Source organism: Mustela erminea, chromosome 10, assembly GCF_009829155.1.
Source record: "Mustela erminea isolate mMusErm1 chromosome 10, mMusErm1.Pri, whole genome shotgun sequence".
Lineage (NCBI taxonomy): Eukaryota > Metazoa > Chordata > Mammalia > Carnivora > Mustelidae > Mustela > Mustela erminea.
Window position 1 is genome coordinate 28465756 of NC_045623.1, and position 20668 is coordinate 28486423.

A 20668-nucleotide genomic window follows, 5' to 3' on the forward strand; every position below is an offset into this window, starting at 1 on the left:
GTGACTGCGGGGATGTCATATCACCTCATGGAACTTTAGTTTCTTCTTCCCCAATTCAAGGGGGGAGGTAGTAGAAAACTGTTAAACTCTAGAAAATCTATGATTTTTGTGTCACTCACTGACTACTTGGGTAGGTACCACTTTGAATTATTCAGTAGCCTTCTTAGTTAGATTTTAAGTGCTTTAGATGTATTTCCTGTTACCTAGCACAGTGCAGGGTGATAACTAGATATTTTAAAAAACACTTTTTGATGGACTAAGTATTCGCTGGAAAAATACTAGAGGCCAAAAAAAAAAGCTTATTCACTTAGTTGAATATTCTCTAGACTCGTCCTCCATCAGGGGTGTGAAACTGGATGGCCGAAGAGTTTGTTTGAAAAGAAAGACTTTCATTATCAGTTGAAAATCTCCCAATTGTTATGTTGCGTTATCTATACCCTAGAAGACTTGTTCATGCATAATTTTCTTACACATCTGAAAGTAAAATGAGTTAACGTGTGACCTACCTACGGAAATAGAAGAAAGTCATTTTAAGACAGCTTGGAAAAGGTGGAGAACTTTCAAGCCACATTCCTGTGTAGCTGGCATACATATAAACTTACCCTTTTTCTTGCCTTTTTGTCTTTTCTTGTTAATTCTAACGATATATGTGTATACTGGGAGAAAAAGTGTACTCCAAAATTAGCTTCTTTCCTATCTCTGATAAACTGATTCCGTCAATGAGATTTTGTTTGTTTGTAAGGTTCTTCATTGAGGTTGAGCTATGATATTGTTGTTGTGATGCAGACAGTGGAGGCATCGGCTAAATAGCACACCAATGAACTTCAAATGTTGCCGTGATAGTTACAAGGAAAATATGCTAAAAGTACTAAGAAGTTTAGTAGGGTTATCAGAAGCATATGGCATTTTTAAAAAGTTTTCCTGACTGCAGCAGGGGTTCTGTGGATTCATTAAGGGTTGAAAAATGATGAAGGAAAATAGGAGTGAGAAGTAACCTTTTATCTTGTGAGCATTTTCCCTCTCAGCCCATCTGCCTCAACCAAATCACACTTGGATGTGTTGAAACCATCTACAGAGTTCACATTTATTTTTGAAGTTCAGTAAACAAGGTTATATCTCTTGAAAAAAAAAATGCAATAGACTCTATTAACCACTGAAGAGTCAAATAGCAGATTCACCTATTAATACAGATTTTTTTGGTAAGATAAAATATATGAGAAGTATGGGTTGTAAACAGAATTGTTTTGCTGTCAAATTAGAAGTTCTTTAAAGTCTTAAGAGAATATGCAAGACAAAGGAATGAGTACCTTTCATATATTATGAAGTCACAGTATTTTCAAGGGGTAAGGGAGAGTTTTCATTTGGGAAAAGGAAGAGGCGTGTCTTTCTTCTTCTGAGAAGAGGAAATAGCCCATTTTCTCTTCTCAGAAGAAAACATACCTCTCCTTTTCTGCAAGGCATCATGTAAATCTAAGTTCTTTCCAGTTTCGGAGTTCTTTTGCTGCTGTATTCATATTCTTCTCCAGTGTCTCCCCATTGTTTTCCATCTGCTTCTGAGATGTGCATCACCAGTCTTGAGAAAACTAATATGTAACTTTGTGACTCTGAAAGTTTTCTTGGTCATTCGTTTACTGTCCAATGATCTTGGGCGAGTTATCAACCCTTACAAGACTCATGACTGTACTGGCTTCTTTCTCCCAGCCTCTACTAATGTAGAGTGTTCACATCTTTCACATACTCATAGTTTGTGTCCCCATCTTGTATGTATAAGCTTTGTAGAAAGAAACTATATCATGTACTTATTTTGGTTTTCTTACCACTGTACATTGAAAAATAAAAGAATAAATGAATGAGTTCTATTTACCAGTGCCCTTTGAATGCCCAGTTGAATCCACACAACTATTAGAATAAGGAAATCACCCTTTATTCTAGTGAAATCCTCTGTGACCTGGGAGGTTCCCCCCCTACCCAACTCCCCTCTGTACTTCCTCAGGTAGAAAAAGACTGATTATTCTTTCTTCTTTACACATTTACTGTCAGTTACTAGGAGTCTCAGCCTGGAAATTATAGAGTACTGAGTAAAAAGTGTAGGGTCATGAGTTTCTAATATCATGGGAAAATAGGATGGCACCAGGAGAGAAATTCAGTCTTCCTAGGCTTCTATCAAACAGTATTTATTAAGTGCCTAGTACCTTCTCTCTAGCTCTGAACAGGCATGGAAATTAAATTTGGATATGAACCTTGATGTGAAGGAGCTCATACTTTCATAAGGCAAACAAGCATATGGGAAGTAATTTAAAAATTATTTTAAGATAGAATATCAAAATCCTCTCCTAAAAATGGGAATACTGTGAGCTACCCTACCTAACTTATGATATTGCTCTGAAGAGCAAATAAACATGAAATTAATTGAAAATGTAAAGTTATAAACTACACATATGCAAATATTTGGGGCATCATGTCACTTATAAAACTTACTGAATTCTTGTTCCTTCAGATAGATATAGACTTTTGTATATGGTGTTCTAGAAATGAAAGAATAAGGTCTTAAAGACATAAAGTTCAACAAAGACCAAATCAGAGTTTAACAATTTGATGTTTCTACTAAAAACTCTAGAAAATATTTTCAGTGAAAACATATTTTTAGGAGTGCCTCGGTGGGTCAGTGGATTGTGTCTGACTCTTGATTTTGTCTCGGGTCATGATCTCAGAATTGTGAGATCAACCCCCATGTGGGGCCCCCCACTGGGCATAGAGCCTGCTTACGATTCTCTCTCTCTCTCTGCCCTTCCTCCCTCTGCTCTCTCTCTGAAAACAAAATAAAGCAAAAACAAAAATCAATCAAACAAACAAAACATACTTTAAACGATACAGAATCTCAAAAACATTTAACTTTTTTTCTTATTCAATAGAGGGTAGGGGCACGGCCTCAGTCATCGTGACTAAGGAGATGGAGCTAAGTGCTTTGAGATTTGGCCACTTTTCAATTATGCGGTAGTGATCAATCACTCGAGTCCCTTTTGATTCCAGTTACAATTGGATTACAAGGTACAAAACTTATTTTTGAGAGTCTTCCTTTTGTTAAAGCTACCTTTATTTTTATTTTTTTAATAATCATTAGATGTTAAGGACTTGACCTTTTAACACTGGAAAGAATTTGAAATGTAAAATGAAGTACAGGATCACAAATCCTAAACTCAGAAGAGAATTTAGAGGTGCTCTAGTCTAATTTCTAAGATATAAAGCAATGAATCTCCTTGATCATGTCCCGAATAAGTAATGACCTAGGGCTGTCTTGCTTACAAATGTAGTGGCATAGTGATGTCCTAATTAATCTACTGCTCCACAGTTTCCTACACAACAGGCAGGATGATTCTTTTAAAAGTTAAGGTAAATCAAGTCATTCCTCTGCCCCAACTCCTTCCCTTCTTACTCACGTAATCCTAAAGCCTAATCTAGAAGGTCCTACGTAATCTACCTTGCCTCCTCCCAGCAACTGTCCAGTTTTATCTGCTACTACTTTCCCTCTTGATCACTCCAACCCAGCTACTGGCTCCTTCATATTCTTCAAGTCCAAGAAGTGCATGGAGTTCAAGGCCTTTGGACTTGCTGTTTGTTTTGCCTGTAGTACTGCCCTCCCTAATAACACAGGATTCTGTTTCTCACTTTAACAGAGATTCCACTCAAATGTCACCTTTACAAGAAGTTTTATTAAATTCTCCATAAATTAGCACTCACCCTAAACCACTCTCTATCACCTTATGTTTCTTTGCTTTCCTTCATGGCCTTTAGCACAGAGTAGCAGTATTATTTATTGATTTATATTCTTTATATATAATTGTATATATCATACTTACATATTATATATTTACATTACATACTCATTTATAATAGATACATTTATAATTCATACATAAATATATATATTTCATAAGATAAGTCATAATAAATATTTATTATTATATATTTTATGTAAATATATGACACATTTATTTATAATTATGTTATATATTTATTTATATATATTATACACACACATCTACCTAATTATATTTATGATCTGTCTTACTCCACTAGAATGGAAATGCATGAGAACATAGGATTTGCTGGCTCTGTTCACTCATGGCTCTATCCTAGAAAAGTGACTTATATCTGGTTTGATGTTCAGTAATTACTGATTAAATGAAAGGAGAACTCATAACCTCATAAGTGACCCCATTGTCCTTTAAGACAGGTCTAATGATTAGAAAATTCTGTAATACTGAGTCAAAACTTGTTGCCTTCTATGGACCTTTCCTCCCTGCAGAACTGATCCTACCTTCTACGTCACAAAGAACAATTCTAAACTTCTCTTCTCACTCCCAGACAAGTCTTCAAACATACGAAGTAAGCTGTAAATCACTCATGAGTTAATGCTTCCCGTTCCTTTAGTCATTATCCAATGATGTGGATTGTAATCATCTCATTCATCAACTTCACCTTCCCCTGAGTATATTCTAGTTCATTATTTTTCAAACTGTGGGTCACAACCCTAGAGTGATTCATTAAATAAATACATGGTTCAATTTGAGGAGATAGTTCAGAGTACAGTCACTGGAGCCAGAAATTCTGGATCATGCAAATTCAGTCACTTGGGTAACTTTACCTCTTCTTATCTCAGGTTCCTCATCTTTAAAATAAGGATGGTGATGGGGCACCTAGGTGGCTCAATCAGTTAAGCGTCTGCATTTGGCTCAGATCATGATCCCAGGGTCCTGGGATCCAGCCCCTCCTCTGGCTTCCTACTCAGGCGGGAACCTGCCTCTCCCTTTTCCTCTGCCCCTCCCTCTGCTCGTGCTCCCCGACCCTTGCTTGTGCTCTCTGGCTCTCATGGTGTGTCAAATAAATAAATAAAATCTTTAGAAAAAATAAGGATGATGATAATACTAAGTATAACTCGTAAGTTTATGATGAAGATTGAGGATTAGTACACAAACCTTGAGCAATGGGTCCTCCAGAGCCAGCTGCTAGGTGGAAGAAGAGGGTGTCTCTAAAGAAGAGAGAGAGGGAGAAAAGAAGAAAGAATGGGCCTTCTTTCACAAGGAGCAGGTTCAAGGCAATGCCTTCTCCAGGCTCAAGGCAGGAAGGAAAGGGAGAAAAAAGGGGGCAAATAGGCTGGTGTCCTCTCTCCTCAAAAGGGAGAGGTCAGCCCTTCTTATCACTGAGTCTGTGGAAGCGGGAGAAGCCAAGCTATCCAAAACCCAAAGCACTTAGCATTGAAAATGAAACCATTTGAAACATTTAGCCATCAAGCCTGGTTGAAAACACCATGCACATTCTTGAGCATTTAGTTCCATTATTACCCATGTTACAAATGATATGTCTAGGTCACAAGTCCAGACTTATAAACGGAAAAATATCAAGTAAATGCAATAATGTTGTCCCTAATGGGTTTTAAAGCAATGGACTCCAGTTTCCAGAGTTCAGTGCCGTGAAGTTGCATGTTAAATCATTTTTCTTCTTTAAGATGGGTTTTAAAGAAGCCACACTATCTCAGTCCATCATTAAACTCTTCCATAATCTGAAATGTACTGAACAACAAGTGTTGCGCTCTTTATAAATGAAGTTAAAACGCTCAGAGAGCTATGTGATAGGTTCGCATAGGCACTAGTTTTCTTCTTGGAGTTGATCATTGTAGAGTAATTCTGTTCTATTCCCTGGAGATAGAACCCCTTTCATGGCTACCAATCTGGTTTTGGATGAAACTCTGTAAACTGAATTAAGACACAGCTGTTTTGAGACCAGCACTCCTGGGAAAAGAAACAAGGAAAGTCTCCCTTTTGCTAAGAGATTTACACCCACTGATGAGAAGATATGCCACAGTGCTCTCTGAGGGCATAAACCCTATTCACCCCAATGCTGATATTTCACTCTTTCAAGAACGACCCTCACAGAAATTCCAGAACTACTGCCTTTAGTATTATTTTCTTGGAGTCCTGGTTGACCTTGCTCTTACTCACATTTTCATTACAAAATAGTGAAGTATTTTTTTTTTACTGCTCTGCTCTTGGCATAATTGCAGTTAACTCTTCTAGTAGATCATTGCTATTTGAGCTTTTTGGGTTTCTTACCTGTATTATTTTGCAGACTTCCTAACTGGTTAACCCATCTCAAGTCTCTCCTTTATTTTCTGTAAGCTACACAACACCATCACATCAATCATTTGCTAATCACACTCCAGTGGACAAAATCCTTCAATAATTCCCTTTTGCTGACTGGAAATATACCAAATCTTTGCTGTTCTATCATCTGGCGTCAAATAATTATATCTCCCACTATCTTCTACCTTCTTATCCATTTAGATGAATTTCTGAAATATGAATTTCATGTTTCTATTCATGCTGTTTCCTTCACCTAAATGCCTTTGGTTTAAATCCTATAGATACTTAGTGCCTCCTTTTTCCCATAGTCCTATCCTTGTCACTAATTCCTCAGGCTTGGAGTTATTCTCATCTCCTCTGAATCTCCTAGTGTTTTACTTGTACCTCTCTTTATAACACTTTTTACGCTTAACCTCAACTAAGACTATAGAGGTACACAAGCGCCTCTTTTATCAACTGGAAATGCCTTGGGAGGGGAAATCAGGTCTTGCTTCACTCCGTGTCCTTCACTGTGTCTAACACAATTCCTGCCACATGGTAGATTTCTTGTCCACTAAATGAATGAATGTAGCTTTTAGCCATTAGAGTCTAGACTATGAGCTGCCTAAGTGCAGGAGAAACATGTCTGGATTGATCATCTTTGTAACCAGCTGCCTAACAGTGTGCCTGGAACAGAATAATGTATAATAAATGTTTACCTACATACACACACACCAACCCCAAAACCACAACCCTACTCAGGGGCTTTTTATGGAATTACTAAAAATAGTATGTTCAACAGACAGAAGTTCAGATCTCATCCCTTATGTCATTTAAATAGAAGGAACAACATCTACAAAAGAAGAAGCCTCTACAAACAACTTTCTTCATTTTCTTCATACAGAAAACTTGTGAACTTTCCTTTGAAGGCTCCAGGAAATGTCAGGGGCATTTTTTTATTTAGCCCTTTTCAAAATAGCTTGGATGCATACACTTTTTATAAGCTTCTCAACTTACTCATAAACATTTTTAGTGGATATACAAGGACTGCTAGCACAAAGGGAGAGGGGTAAACAAATGGGGGGAGAAATGTAGAGTTTAGAAAGTTAAGTGTTTCATGCGAGTTGTTGAGGATGCTTAACTTCACTCAAAACAATCGAAGGCTTTTGCCACTCGGCTACCAAGTTGTTTTCCTCTGACCTTCTGTTCCTTGTTATTTGCTACTGAATTTTGCTAGGCTGTATTATTTATGCTCAGAAAAAATCAATTCTTTCCTTTTATTGAAAAATTATGTCCAACAAATTGTAACTATAACCTAATCTACAAGGTTTAATGTAGGCGGCTTTGATTTACTGGCCCATTCATAATCTGCGGACGATTAGCCTCCCTGGAAACAATCCACTCCTTGTCTAAGTGATATCAAGGTGTTTGTTTTTAATCTATCCAAAATCATCCTATGGACAAATGCATTATTGAAGAATTATATTTTAATTTATCTTCATGCAGTGCTTTTGAAGGGCATTTGCATTAACACAATATGATTACGCTTCTTTCCACCAGTATCTTTTCAAATCAGAAATTACCTGCACATACAGTCTCAGATGGTGGTCAAAAATTGTACAAAGAGGTAAGAATAGGACTTCTTAATATCACACAGCCCTGCTGCTCATCTGTGAGGCTTTTTCTGTTCTAATGCTTTTGTCATGTATATGAAAGTCATTATGTAGTTTAGAAAACAGAAGATGAAGTGAAAGAGGAAGATCAGGGACCTCGGATGCATTAATATTCCACCAGCATCAAAGATATTTCCCTCGAGGGGCTCCTACAGGCCACGCTGTTATTACAGTGCCTATCCATTATCTTGTGCTGTTCTTGGTATTAAGACAATAATGGAGAGAATAGGATTATGTGCAGATGATAGGAAATGTGAAGGCAATTCAGCAAGATAGGAAATGAATGGAGACATGATTCTTTCATCGAAGCCAGGGATGGTTTAGCATAGGGTAAGAGAGAAGATAAATGAAGCAAAATGGAATCTTTACAGGTTAGCAGAGGTAAAATGAGAGTTTTCATCCAATCCTGTGAGTTTAACCTTCTTGATGGAAAAATGCCATGGCATCTTTCTTTACAATCCAAGTGTATGTGCCTGAAGAGATGATCTGTTTTTGTTCTCAAAATACACTTGTTGTTGGAAAAGCTGTCCGGTACTTACATGGTCAGAAGGTGGCCTGAAGGAGTGGCAGAACCTTTGAATTCACTCCCATCACTGAGAACTTCGGGCTGTTTTATAAAATTCCCCAGTGGAAATGACAAGCCCAGCAACTCTTTCAGCCCATCCCTTACCAGACAATGCCCAGTAATCAAGACAGTAATAAAGTGAACAGCAAACAGGAGTGCTACATTATGAAAATGCTTACTCTAGTTGCTTAGAGCCCCATGTTTTGGACAAGAACCCTCCCCGTTCTACGCACACACAGAGCGCACAGAGGCAATCACCCAGACAGACTTTGAAAACAGGAAAGAAAGGCCCTGGCTTTTTGAAAAGATCACCTATATCGGATGCCCAAGGCTAATGTGACTCAAAGGTTGGCATTTTATGATGATGGCAGGGAAGCAAGAGCAGCAGATTGTGTCATTTGCAGGGCACTGGCATAAATAAGTGTTTCTGTTTCTATATATAAAAAAAGGACATTTAATTAAATGAAGGCACACTCATCTACGGACAATATGACCAGGCCAGAGAGACTGCTTTCTGTGTTCACATACGCTGCTTGCTCTCCAAACACTGCATTTGATCCAGACTTAAATTGGATAGAAATTTAACCAAACTGAGATCAACAATATAATAACATCCTCTAACTCAAAGAGTTACCAAGGGGAATTGAAGAGAAAACATTAGAGGAAATCAGCATGTAGATACACTGTATCTATAAGCTTATCTAAGAATGAGAAAGCTGTGGATATCCAGGCTGCATATGAAATATAGATTAATATATCTTGTGTGGAATTGCACCGCAGCCAACACAACTTAGTTCAATATTCATTCTTCCTAAACAGGGCTGAAGACTAGTTAGAAAAATCATCACACACACACACACACGTGTGTATATATATGTATCCTCAAAAAAAATAAGTGAAGAAAAAACAAGCAATAAGAGCAGAAGGGGGGAAATACATACATATATATATATATATATATATATATATATATATGTAAATACACACACACATATATACATATATATATTTTTCTAATGTATATTTCATATACATATATGTGTGTGTGTGTGTGTGTGTGTGTGTGTGTGTGTGTGTGTTTTCACCGAAAACATGAACCTGCTATTTGAATAGGAAAAGAACGCATATAAAAAGAAAAACGTAATCAAGACCTTGGACAGCTTTTGAACCTTTTCTCCCCCCTCCCCCAGCCCTTTCTGGGCTCTTTGGTGCTGCGTCCTGGTTCTCTGGTTTTAAAAATGGCTCCATACTGCTCTCTGCTGTTGGTTTATAATTTTCTCCTTGGAAAGCTCAGAGCAATTTCCGCTGCTCTGGCTGTATGTCAGGTCCTGGTTGGAACTCATACCTAACAGAACTGTCTCCTAATTTAAAACAAGGCACATGAATATTTTGTAGATTTGGACTGTGAAATCTAGCTTCCTGGCTACATTTTTTCCTCCAAATTATCTGTACTCTCTGACCTTAAGAAAATCTCATTCTAGCCACAAGAATCATTTGAATTTAAAAGATTGTCCTCCTAAGGAAATTATGTGTTATTGAGAAATCCCACTACAGATTTGTATCTCTAAGAAAGTGAGGTGGAAAGGAGAGGACATTTTGGAGATGGATGTGAAGACTAATTAATATCACTCCTTAATATCCACATCACATTGAATTCAATTTCAAACAAGGAAATTAATAAAATAACACATGTGTGATAGAGCACAGCACAAGGTGCGTACTCAATAAATGTAAATGAGATTTGAATCAAATCCAAGAAATTGAAATAGAGAATTGTAATTTGGGGGAAAAATTAACCTCAGGAAAAACACATTTTACATAGTACATAAAGTATTCAAAGTGTTTTTTCCTCTCCTTTGAAAACATAAGAGTGGGGGAAAGAGTGATTTGCTTAATATAAAATACCAGAATGTTATGATTTTACCAAAAATTATATTATTTCATAGAGACTAATCAACTCAAGCATAAAAATATTTACTGGGGCTTATTCAGTGATAATATATTTTTCCCTTTGGAAATAAGGATGATTATGAGAGACAGTTAACAGCTGTAATTGGACGTTTTAATGTGTTGCAACATGACCACATGACTTAATCCAAGAGCATATGGTCAATTGTGTGACCCTGCTTGACAGACAGGAAGTTGTTATATTCCATGTCATTGTTTTGAACTGCATCTAAAGCATACAACCCTATTACCCTGCTCAAGAGAAACATGAAGAAAATGAAAAGGCTGATGGGAAGTAAGATGTAAAATTGGCAAGTCTCACTTACCAGGGCCTTTGTCCCTGAAATTTATTGTTACTGTAGAGGGATTCTGTTGTGTAGATGCCCCACAGAATCAGGATGGATTCGCACCCCAAATTCGGTTTGAATGTCGAGACGGATAACACCACACAGATATCAAAAGATATGAAAAACATCATTACTCTCATAATGAGGCTCTTTGGAGAAAGCAGGGTGATTCATAAGCAAGTCTAAGCAAGTCCCTGGCTTTATAGGGCAGGAAAAAGAGACAGAACTGGGGTTTTTATGATGTTTAGGACGCATGGCCAGGCTGGGGGGTTCCAGGCGTGGTTTGAACTTTTCACAGTGCCAAAGGAATGACACTTGGCCTCTAACCCATTTGCCCAGAGGTGGGGCAGAAAGGCAAAGAAGGGAGAAGTGAGCCTCAAAAAAAGCTTTCAGCAGTCAAACGTTTAAAAAAAAAAAATCAACAACAACAACAACAAAAAACGGAATCAAACACTTTATTACAAAGGCCTCCAATTTACATTAGCAGCAGTTCTGATTTAGTTATTTAGATGATGGTGAAAGGTCTCTAAACATCCTCAACGATACCTCTGTGAACTCAACCTAGTAATCTCTAAATGTAGATCATCTCTCAAAGGTAATAAAAAGCAGCCGATTCTACATAGAGACACTGCGGGCTTCAGATTCTAGTTTTTGAAATGAAGAAACAAAGAGACAAAAAGAAAGAGATTTTGTTTTATAAACACCTTTATCCAAGCGATTCTATTCAGTAAGCACAGATTGAAGTGTCCGGCTGTTTCAGGTGATGGTGACACCGGCCCTGCCCTCAAGGAGTTTTCAGTCTACAGGCGACCAGTGCCTCCGTAGAGAAATAATTTCAGATGGGCAGTGTTAGGAGGACAGTTTTAGAAGGAGAGAAGGAAGAGAAAAAAGTTACGGACTCTGTCCTGAGGGCTCAAGAAATAAGAGAAATGTTGAGAAAGCATTATTTTTAATAATGAATGCAAAATTACCAGGCAAAAAAGAAAACAAAGGGGATTTGAGGCAAAGAAAAACACCATGGGAAAGCAATGGAGGTATAAACCTCATTGACATTTTCAGGTCACCACAGGTAGTTCAGTCTCCTGGATACATAGATTATTAAGAGATGTAGTGAGCACAGATGAGACTGAAGAGGCCAGAGCGAAGGCCAGAGCCTGGAGGGCTGGCCTGTCATGGCAAAATGCTTGGACTTCATTCAGCAGGGCAACAGCTTTCAACTTCTTTGTTTTTTGTGGGTATTGTTTCAACTTCTCTGATCACACATTCCTAGCAGTACAAAAAATTCGATTATTAGCCCCCAGTGTAGACACATGAATTTCCCGTATTATTTGCAGGTATTGCCATTTGCAGATATTAAGGTACAGTAAACATCTAGTACAAATTCATCATTAATTAAATTTCTAAATTGACTCAACTCAAGCATGTGGCTGTCACTAAGGCATAAACAAAACCGACTTCCATTAAGTCAAAAATCATCGCTTAGAAACAGAAAATAAGAAATGGAACTAAAAGTTAAAAACAGAAAACCCAGCAAACCATTAAAATGACAATTCCAGAAGCTTGAAAATTCTTCTGGAAGCAACCTGCATGTTTTTGAAAGTTTATTAAGCCGTGATATGAATTTTTTTTGTTTGTTTCCCTTAGAATTATTGTGATGGTTAATTTTCTGTGTCCACTTGACAGGGCCATGAGGTGTCCAGATTAAACATTACTTCTGCATGGGTCTGGGAGGATGTTTCATGGTCACTCAGTACATTGTCCTCCCCATTGTGAATGGGCTTCGTGCAGTTTATGGAGGGCCTGATTAGAACAACAACCCGAGGGAGGGCAGATTCCTTCCCTTCCTGCCTGCCTGCTGACGCTAGAACATCAGTCTTCCTCTACCGTCAGGCTGGGATTTACTCCCTCAGCTGTCCTGGTTCTTAGGCCTTTGGACTCAGACTGGATATATACCAACAGCTTTGTTAGGTTTCTAGATCATGGAACTCCTCAGCCTCTATAATCATGTGAGCCAGCTCCTCATAACAAGTAACCTTTGGGCGCCTAGATGGCTCAGCTGGTTAAGGGGCTGCCTTCAGCTCAGGTCATGATCCCAGAGTCTTGGGATCGAGCCCCGTATTGAGCTCCCTGCTCTCCCTCTGTCACTCGCCTGCTTGTGCTCTCTCTCTCTCAAATAAACAAAATCTTTTTAAAAATAACCTTTTATATGTTATCAATTTTGTTTCTCTGAAGAACTCTGACTAATACAAGCCTATATAAGCAAACGAACATTCCTGGGCACAGGGAGAACAACTGCCTTCTGCCTAGAGGTAAATACAGGTCTTTCGAGGCTTGGAGTTTATACAACTTGGGTAAATCTTCTTAATGAAAAAGGATACAAAAAACCCTCACTTTTGCAACTTTGTAATACATGACCATGTAACACATTGCTGGGACCATACCCCCAATCTTTGTAAATGGTCCATGTACCTGAAGGCGATGGCAATTTAGGATTTAGTGAATGTGAATAATTCCTTCTCTGCTGCTGCCTGTATCCTGGAGTGGTGGCCACCTTCCTGCTGGGTTACTCCATTGAAATTCTCAGGAAGCTGAGTTCCTTGAAGATCTAGGTCAACTTTATGTTGAAAATTTTTCTGTTACCAAAGACTGAAATAAAATGCTTAAAAAATAACTAACTAACAACAACAAAAATCCCTGGGCTGTTTACTTTGGGGGCTATTTTACTAGCATTCCCAAAGGATTAAAAATGAAAAACACTGGTGTTGAAAAAGGTATAAGGATACTGGATATGAATCCCATAAAATTACTGCAGCATTGCATAATACTGTTGGGATCTAAAGTTGTACTAGAAAACTGCTTAGGAGCCATTTCTCCTCCAACACTTCCCAAGTTTAAAAAAAAAAAAATGGTATACACAAAGCATTATTAAATTTTCAAATAAATATTTGCTACCAGCTCTAGGCACTGGCTCCATGCAATACATTCAGCAGCATTTGAGTCTAAGTCCCACAGCAGGAGACTTTGGCAATTGGCTTTCTCTATCTAAAGTAATTCTAGAGCAGAGGAATTTCCAGTTTAGAACGATTATAAATTGCCACTTAAGAACAAAGTATGTAGCATTTGAGCACACATATATAAGATACTTTTTTTTTTTAAGATTTTATTTATTTATTTGACAGACAGAGATCACAAATAGGCAGAGAGAGAGGGAGAAGCAGGCTCCCTGCTGAGCAGAGAGCCTGATGTGGGGCTCCATCCCAGGACCCTGGGATCATGACCTGAGCTGAAGGCAGAGGCTTTAACCCACTGAGCCACCCAGAGGCCCCATAGAAGATACTTGTAATCTCCTTTTTGTTCCACATTTCTAGATGACCGATGCCCTAAGGAAAACTTTGCAGGACTGTGCATTGTGTTTGAATAAATGGTAAATGCCATGTATGTGGTATCACCCTTTTTTCTACAAAAAATCATTATAATTGTTATTTTACCAAATGTCCATGTCATTGATTGTCCTTCTCCGCCCCCCACGCCCTGCTATGTAGTATCAGTTACCAAGAGGCATAGCCAAGAACAAGCACAAACTTACTATGTGAAAGATCATTTGAATAGTGAGCCCAGTCATGGCATCCAGTGAGTTATTGTAAAATTGTTCACACCTTCTGGATTAAAACCCAGACACAAAAGGTAGGGATTATTGTTATACCTAAGTGTGAATTACCCTGGAGCAAATTGGAAACAAGGTTTATTCTATACTGCAATTACTAATGTGTACTTTTAAGCACTAACAAGAGTCTGGGGCTTTTCTGGACAACTATCTTCCTCTGGGACTCACTGAAGCAAATGGGAAGGTATTTCATTGTCCATTTTTTACCCACAGGCTGAGAGTGTCCACGACAAAACATAAACTAGTGTGAGTGCATGTTGATGCACATTGAGTAAATACCCTGCTTATTTATTAATGAGAATGATGTCACCAGTCAATAGAAAACCGGTTTTTCATAAAACCGGTTTTCTATTGATCAAAGAGGTTACAACCTTTTGGTGCTATTTTGACTTAACAAAGTATTCCAATGACTTTATCTCAATGTAGAAAAATATCAACCCTCGTGAATCCTAGTACCCCCCCCCCAGCAAAAATCCCTAAAGACCCCCCACATTCCACATTATAGTATTGTCATTGGATTCTTTCCTGTTTTTTTGTTCCTTTCATTATCCTATTTTTTTCTATGTTGTTTTCCTCCTTTTCAACAATTATTCCTCAACTCTTAACTTTCCTTGTCTTCAGACTGCAGATTTTGTCATTCCAAGACTCAGTTCAAATTTCATTACTTCCGTCTTATTTTGTGCACATGTTCTAATTGATTTCAATCCCCACCCCCATACTGTAGTAAGATCTAACCACCTAAGGAAGCATTTTTATCTTCCACCAAGTCAGCTTTTCTTTGAAAGTGTCAGTGATTGACAGCAAGGACTGCTGAGGGTGGTGCTGAGTCAGCAGAACCACCACCAGATGAATAAGCTAGAGGAATGTCAAACGTAGAAGAAAAAGGGAAGCTGAAATAATGGACTAAACTAAATAACAAAAGAACAGTAGCTGATTAAAGCTGTGTTTCCTAAATTTAGATAGCCATAACCATAAGCTTCAATGAAATAGAAACTGTATTTTAAAAGCCCCTAGGCTTTTAAATAGGGGTGCCTGAGTGGCTTAGTCTATTAAGTGTCCGACTCTTGATTTCGGCTAGATCATGATCTTGGGGTCCTGGGTGGATCCCCGTGTTGAGCTCCCTGGTCAGTGCGGAGTCTGCTTGCTCCCTCTCCTTCTACCCCTTCCCATGCTCTCTTTCTTTCTCTCTCTTTCTCTATCTCAAATAAATAAATTTTCCAAAAAAAAAAAAACCCTTAGGCTGCATATCACTTGGGCTCTTGATATTCTACCTAGAGCTTACCATTTGCTGAAAAAGTTTGGCATTTTTATATATAAAAAACTGTCTTAGAAATAATTTAAAAAAGCAATAAACATTTTTTTGAACAAAAGATTTGAATTAGTTCACACAAAAAAAATACAAGAATGATTGATACATTAAGAAAAGTACTACTTTCTTAACCAATAAAGAAATGCAAATCTAAGACATAGCTGTTGCTTATCAGACAAAAAAAAAAAAAAAGAATTCTCACTGTTAGTCATATATTGCAAATTTAACTAGACATGACTTTTTTAAAACATTTGGATACTGTAGCAGCAATTTCTCTTGCTGCTTAGCTTATGAAAATAATTGGAAAAATAGGCAATGTATATGTATATACACATGTTCAACTAGCATTGTTTAGAAAAGCAAAAAGCTAAATGTCCAAAAGTTTGGTATTAGTTGAATACATTTTAGACTATCTATACAGTTGAATGTCATGTAGCCATTAAAAAAATGATTATGCAAACTATATAAATGGAATGCACATAGAAAGATGGCCTAATGTTCTGTTAAACAGAACATTTTCAAAAAATGTATATATTATGATTCCTTTAAAATATAAACATGTCTGTGTAATAAATATTTCACAGAAAAGAATTGTGAATGATTTATCCAAATATATCAGTGATTATCTCTGAAGAGTGAGATTATTCATGATATATCCTTTCTCCTATTTGATCATTTGTTTCATCTAAGTTTCTACAACAAATATCAATCTATAATAAAAACATTTTTATTGAACATGTTAAAATAAGATTGAATTGTGAAGTTATATGGATATTCAGAGTTTAGGAATGAGTAACTAGGATTAATAATTCAAAAAAGACATACCTATAAAAGGTGGTCTAAGTTAGAATTTTTATGTTCTGTCCCAACTTTTCAAAAGAAGAAAATTTTCCTGTAAGCAGGAGTTGTAAACAAGGGTCTAAAACTAATTTTTGTCAATCGCCAAAAGAAAAGGTGAAGCATAAATAATCCATATCCTAATTTCTAATGAGATTCACATGCTTCATACATACACACTTAACTAACTTTTGTAGAATGCTTGCTCTTTGTTGTACACACTTCTTTTGTGAACATAGTATTTAAAACCTTGCCAAATAAGTAGTAGCATTATCATCCCTAATTTCTGAATGAGAAAAAAATGGCTCTACCAAGGTATTATGCAGGAATATCATGGAGGATGTTGTCCACTACTGTATCTACAACTATCAAAATCATCTCTAAAGAGGTTTAAAACCACAGATTTCTAAACCCTATCCCAGACCTACGGAATTTGAATCTCCTAGGCTATTTGAATGATTATGTTGGAAATCACTAGATGGTATCATTCAGGGTGTCCTTTTGAAGACTTAAAGTAGAAATTTCTTTCTACTTTGGATTTTCCTCTCCTGAGATATTGATATCTTTAATCAAGTATAGTCATTAAACTCAGCAAGAGAGGCTAGAGCCCTGGGCCCCATGTTGTAGTGAGCCATTCGTATCTCAACACAAAAGTTTAATTTCTGGAGAATACTTGGTGTCTCTCTCACTCCTGATCTAAATTCAACATTGGCACAGTGAGCTCTGATACTTAAATATAGGCAATAGATTCTTGAATAGCAAAATAGCATTTCCCCGTAGTACCAAGAATCCATTTTCTTTTTTCTCTTCATGTTCCAGTTCATGGTTCTTGGGAAATGCATGAAGTAGCAGGGTAGTCACAACTATTGCATGTTGTGCAATATGCAAGAACAGTTTCACAGTGTTAATCTATCTAGGTATAGCATCTTAAAATTTTTCAGTTTGGTTATTGGGAGGTGTTTTTGTCAAATTAGAAGGACATGATTTTCTTAAAATGCTGGATTGATTTTAACTTTTAATTATTTGGACATGTACGGGCTTCTATGTGTAGTCTTGCCCTGGGATCCACGAATGTTAGAGTTGGGACTGCTTTTAGCAAATGTATATCTGATTGTGCCTTCAGTTTTTGGCAACTCAAATTGAATTTTTTGTAATCCCCCATCTTGGTCAGAATAGGCTGTAAGACCTAGCTTTCTGTGACTTTCTTTTTTATCTTTCCGGGCTATCCTAACTTTATTTTTCCATTGCTTTTTAAAAAAGTTTTATGTTGATTTATCATTTATTATATTGATCTAATAATCTATAATCTTATTGAATTTTATGTGTTTTTGTAGGCAACTATAAAGTTTTTTAGAAATGAAATAAATTAGAAAGTAAAAGGAAAGGAGGAAGAAGGGATAGAAAAAGAAAAATATTTGTCCAACTTAAGTTATCTGGAAAGTAATAGAGCACAAATTTAAACCCTGTCCTGTCTTCAATTTCAGTTCATATTCCATTGCTTCACATTATCAATGTGGTTTTATAAGTTAATATCATTGCCAAAAGATATGCTCCAATACAATATGGAAGTTATTTTTCCAGATAAGTTGAAATGCCAATTTAAAAAATGTTAACCATTTTATGAAAAAAAAATCTTTCAAAACCTATTAAGCTTCAGGATCAGCATTATAAACATAAATTATTGTTGTGTATTATATACAGGTGATCTCAGTTATTTACATATTTGATTTTTATAAAACTGCCAAATTCATAGCTTCTTTATTCATGGTTTGATTAATGCAACAAAATATTTATTGAGCACTTATGGTACTTAAAATACAGCAAGGAACAGTAAAAGGCAACCATCTCATTTAGCTTATTTCCTAGGGAGATACAGACATTAAGAAAAGGCACTTAAAAAATGTGGATTGATGGAGATGATAGATAGATAATAGATAGATAGAAAGAGGGAAAGTAAGTTAGTTACCCCGTAGTTAGTATAGAAAAAAGAAAATTGGATGAAAGTAAGGTGGGCTGAGAGTCCTGAGGTACCTGAGCGGGAATTAGAATTTCTGAAGGTGGTCAGGTCAGCCTCACTGAGAGGGTTAAGAGCTGAATCAAGCCTTGATAAATGTGATGTAATTATCCAAGTGAATATCTGGGAGAAGAGCATTCGATGTAGAAGTAATGGCCGATCCCAAAGGCAGGAATAGGCTGGAGCCCAGGGGGCAGAAGAATAAGCAATATCCCTAAGTCATCCTTTCTACATCAAATTCGATGTTTCATTCACCAGTTGATCAATGATGATATTTATCTACAGCAAGGTGCTGTTTTCTGGCTTGTACTTATCATCAACATAACCATCGGGGAGAGTGTTTGCAATGTGACTATGCACACAGCATGTCCTTTGCCATGTGGCACTCTTCCAGAAGCCTGTGGATAACTGGACTCTATAAGCTTCTCTACTCAGTCCAGCTTTAATACCAGCAGAGGCCACTTTATTTGTCTAACCTCCCTGAAGTCTTCATTTGTCCTCAGTTTCTCTGTAGCAGTGGGGAGCAGAGTCAACAACATTTGCATATGTGTGAGGAGTCTTACAGTAAACTCTGAACAGTTTTTATAAGTCTGCTCACTCATGTGTCCAGGTAAGACAGACTCTGGGGGCAGAGGTTTAAATATGGGGCCTATCCTCCAACTTTTCTGATACAGCCTGTTTGGATTTTCCATATCCAATGAGAGAACTACCAGAAGACCAGTATCATAGATTCAGAAATGCTTGGAAATTTTTACCTGTCTGATTACCTAAAGCAGATTATCATAATTACATTATATACTATGGCTCTCTGGGAATAGAACACTGCCTTACAACATGAGTCTATTTTGCAACTCTGAGTGGTCAATATTCAAATTAATTTTCAAAATTACATTTGTGAGACTGGAAGATTAAAATTTTTATTCTTTTTTTTTTTAAAGAAATTTGTTTATTTATTTGTTTATAAGTAATCTCTACACCCAACATGGGGCTTGAAATCACAACCCCAAGACCAAGAGTCACAAGCTCTTCCAACTGAGCCAGCCAGGCACCGCTGAAATTTTTATTCTTTTTTTTTTTTTTTAAAGATTTTATTTATTTATTTGACAGAGAGAGATCACAAGTAAGCAGAGAGGTAGGCACAGAGAGAGAGGAGGAAGCATGCTCCGCACTGAGCAGAGAACCCGATGTGGGGCTCTATCCCAGGACCCTAAGATCATGACCTGAGTCGAAAGCAGAGGCTTTAACCCACTGAGCCACCCAGGCGCCCCTGAAATTTTTATTCTTATGAGAATATTCTGTTGTTACTCTGCTAGCAAAATTTCTGCCACCTTCAGTCTTTTTTTCTCCCCTTTATCCCTTTCTTCCTTGCTGTTTAGGATATGGAAAAAATTGTAGACTGGACGTCAGTAGATCTATTTGTGGTTTATTTTGTCATAAATTTGCTTTTTAGTCTCAAACCACTTATTTCTGAAGGGCATCAGGATATGCCACCCCAAAATATACCACTTTGTCACACAGATTATTTTAAGCTGAAAATATTTGAGATTCAACCACTGCAAGCAAGGAAGCAAAAAAGAAAAAGAAGAAGGATAGAGGGAAGGGAGGGACGGAGGGAAAGAAGAGGAAGGGGAAGGGAAGGGAAGGGAGAGAAAAGAGAGAACGGGAGAAAGAAAGAAAGAAACCTTGTAGCTCTCCTCACCTGAAAAAAGCAGCAATCTCTAGGAAGTAATACCGCCACAAATTCCTCTTCAGGGCAGATGATCTCTCAGAAGGGAGAACGTGTCAAGCACCCACCACCATTCTTTTCTCCAGAAGGCTTTCATGGCCCTGCAGGAGATGGAAAGACTGCTCATACCGCTATACATAAGCATGATCACAAACGATCTTATCTCCTGTGTGTTGTCCTGAAAATCCATGTATCCTGCCAAAAACGTCTTCTGGTTTACCCTATGTGCCTTTCTTCTTCCTCCTCTTCACCTTTTAAGATGGTATAGAAGCCTCAAATTCTAACCATTCCTGAGTTACTCATCACTGCATTGTCCTACATGTGAATAAATGTCCTACATGTATAAGTAAAGTCCTTTTTCTTTTTGTTACTCTGTATTTTGTCATTTTATTTTGCAGCACTCTAGAACTGAACCTAGGAAAGTAGAGGAAGAGTTTATCCTCCCCTGCAGTTCTTTGAACCTTAGT

The 20668-nt window shown here is 37.3% G+C and overlaps 1 long non-coding RNA gene across 3 annotated transcripts in view; it reads right to left on the bottom strand.

Moving 5' to 3' along the window:
- Positions 1-319: 319 nt before the first annotated feature.
- LOC116567486 overlaps positions 320-20668 on the bottom strand; it is a 29634-nt gene continuing 9285 nt past the window's right edge. The window contains exons 3-6 of one of the 3 annotated variants that reach the window (XR_004276231.1): positions 20175-20302; positions 4977-5029; positions 2479-2525; positions 320-474 (exon numbers count right to left, since the gene is read on the bottom strand). This is a non-coding gene — a long non-coding RNA (uncharacterized LOC116567486). Of the gene's footprint in view, positions 475-2478; positions 2526-4976; positions 5030-11270; positions 11918-20174; positions 20303-20668 lie in introns of those variants that run through there. The other 2 variants (XR_004276232.1, XR_004276230.1) reach the window with 2 other exon arrangements.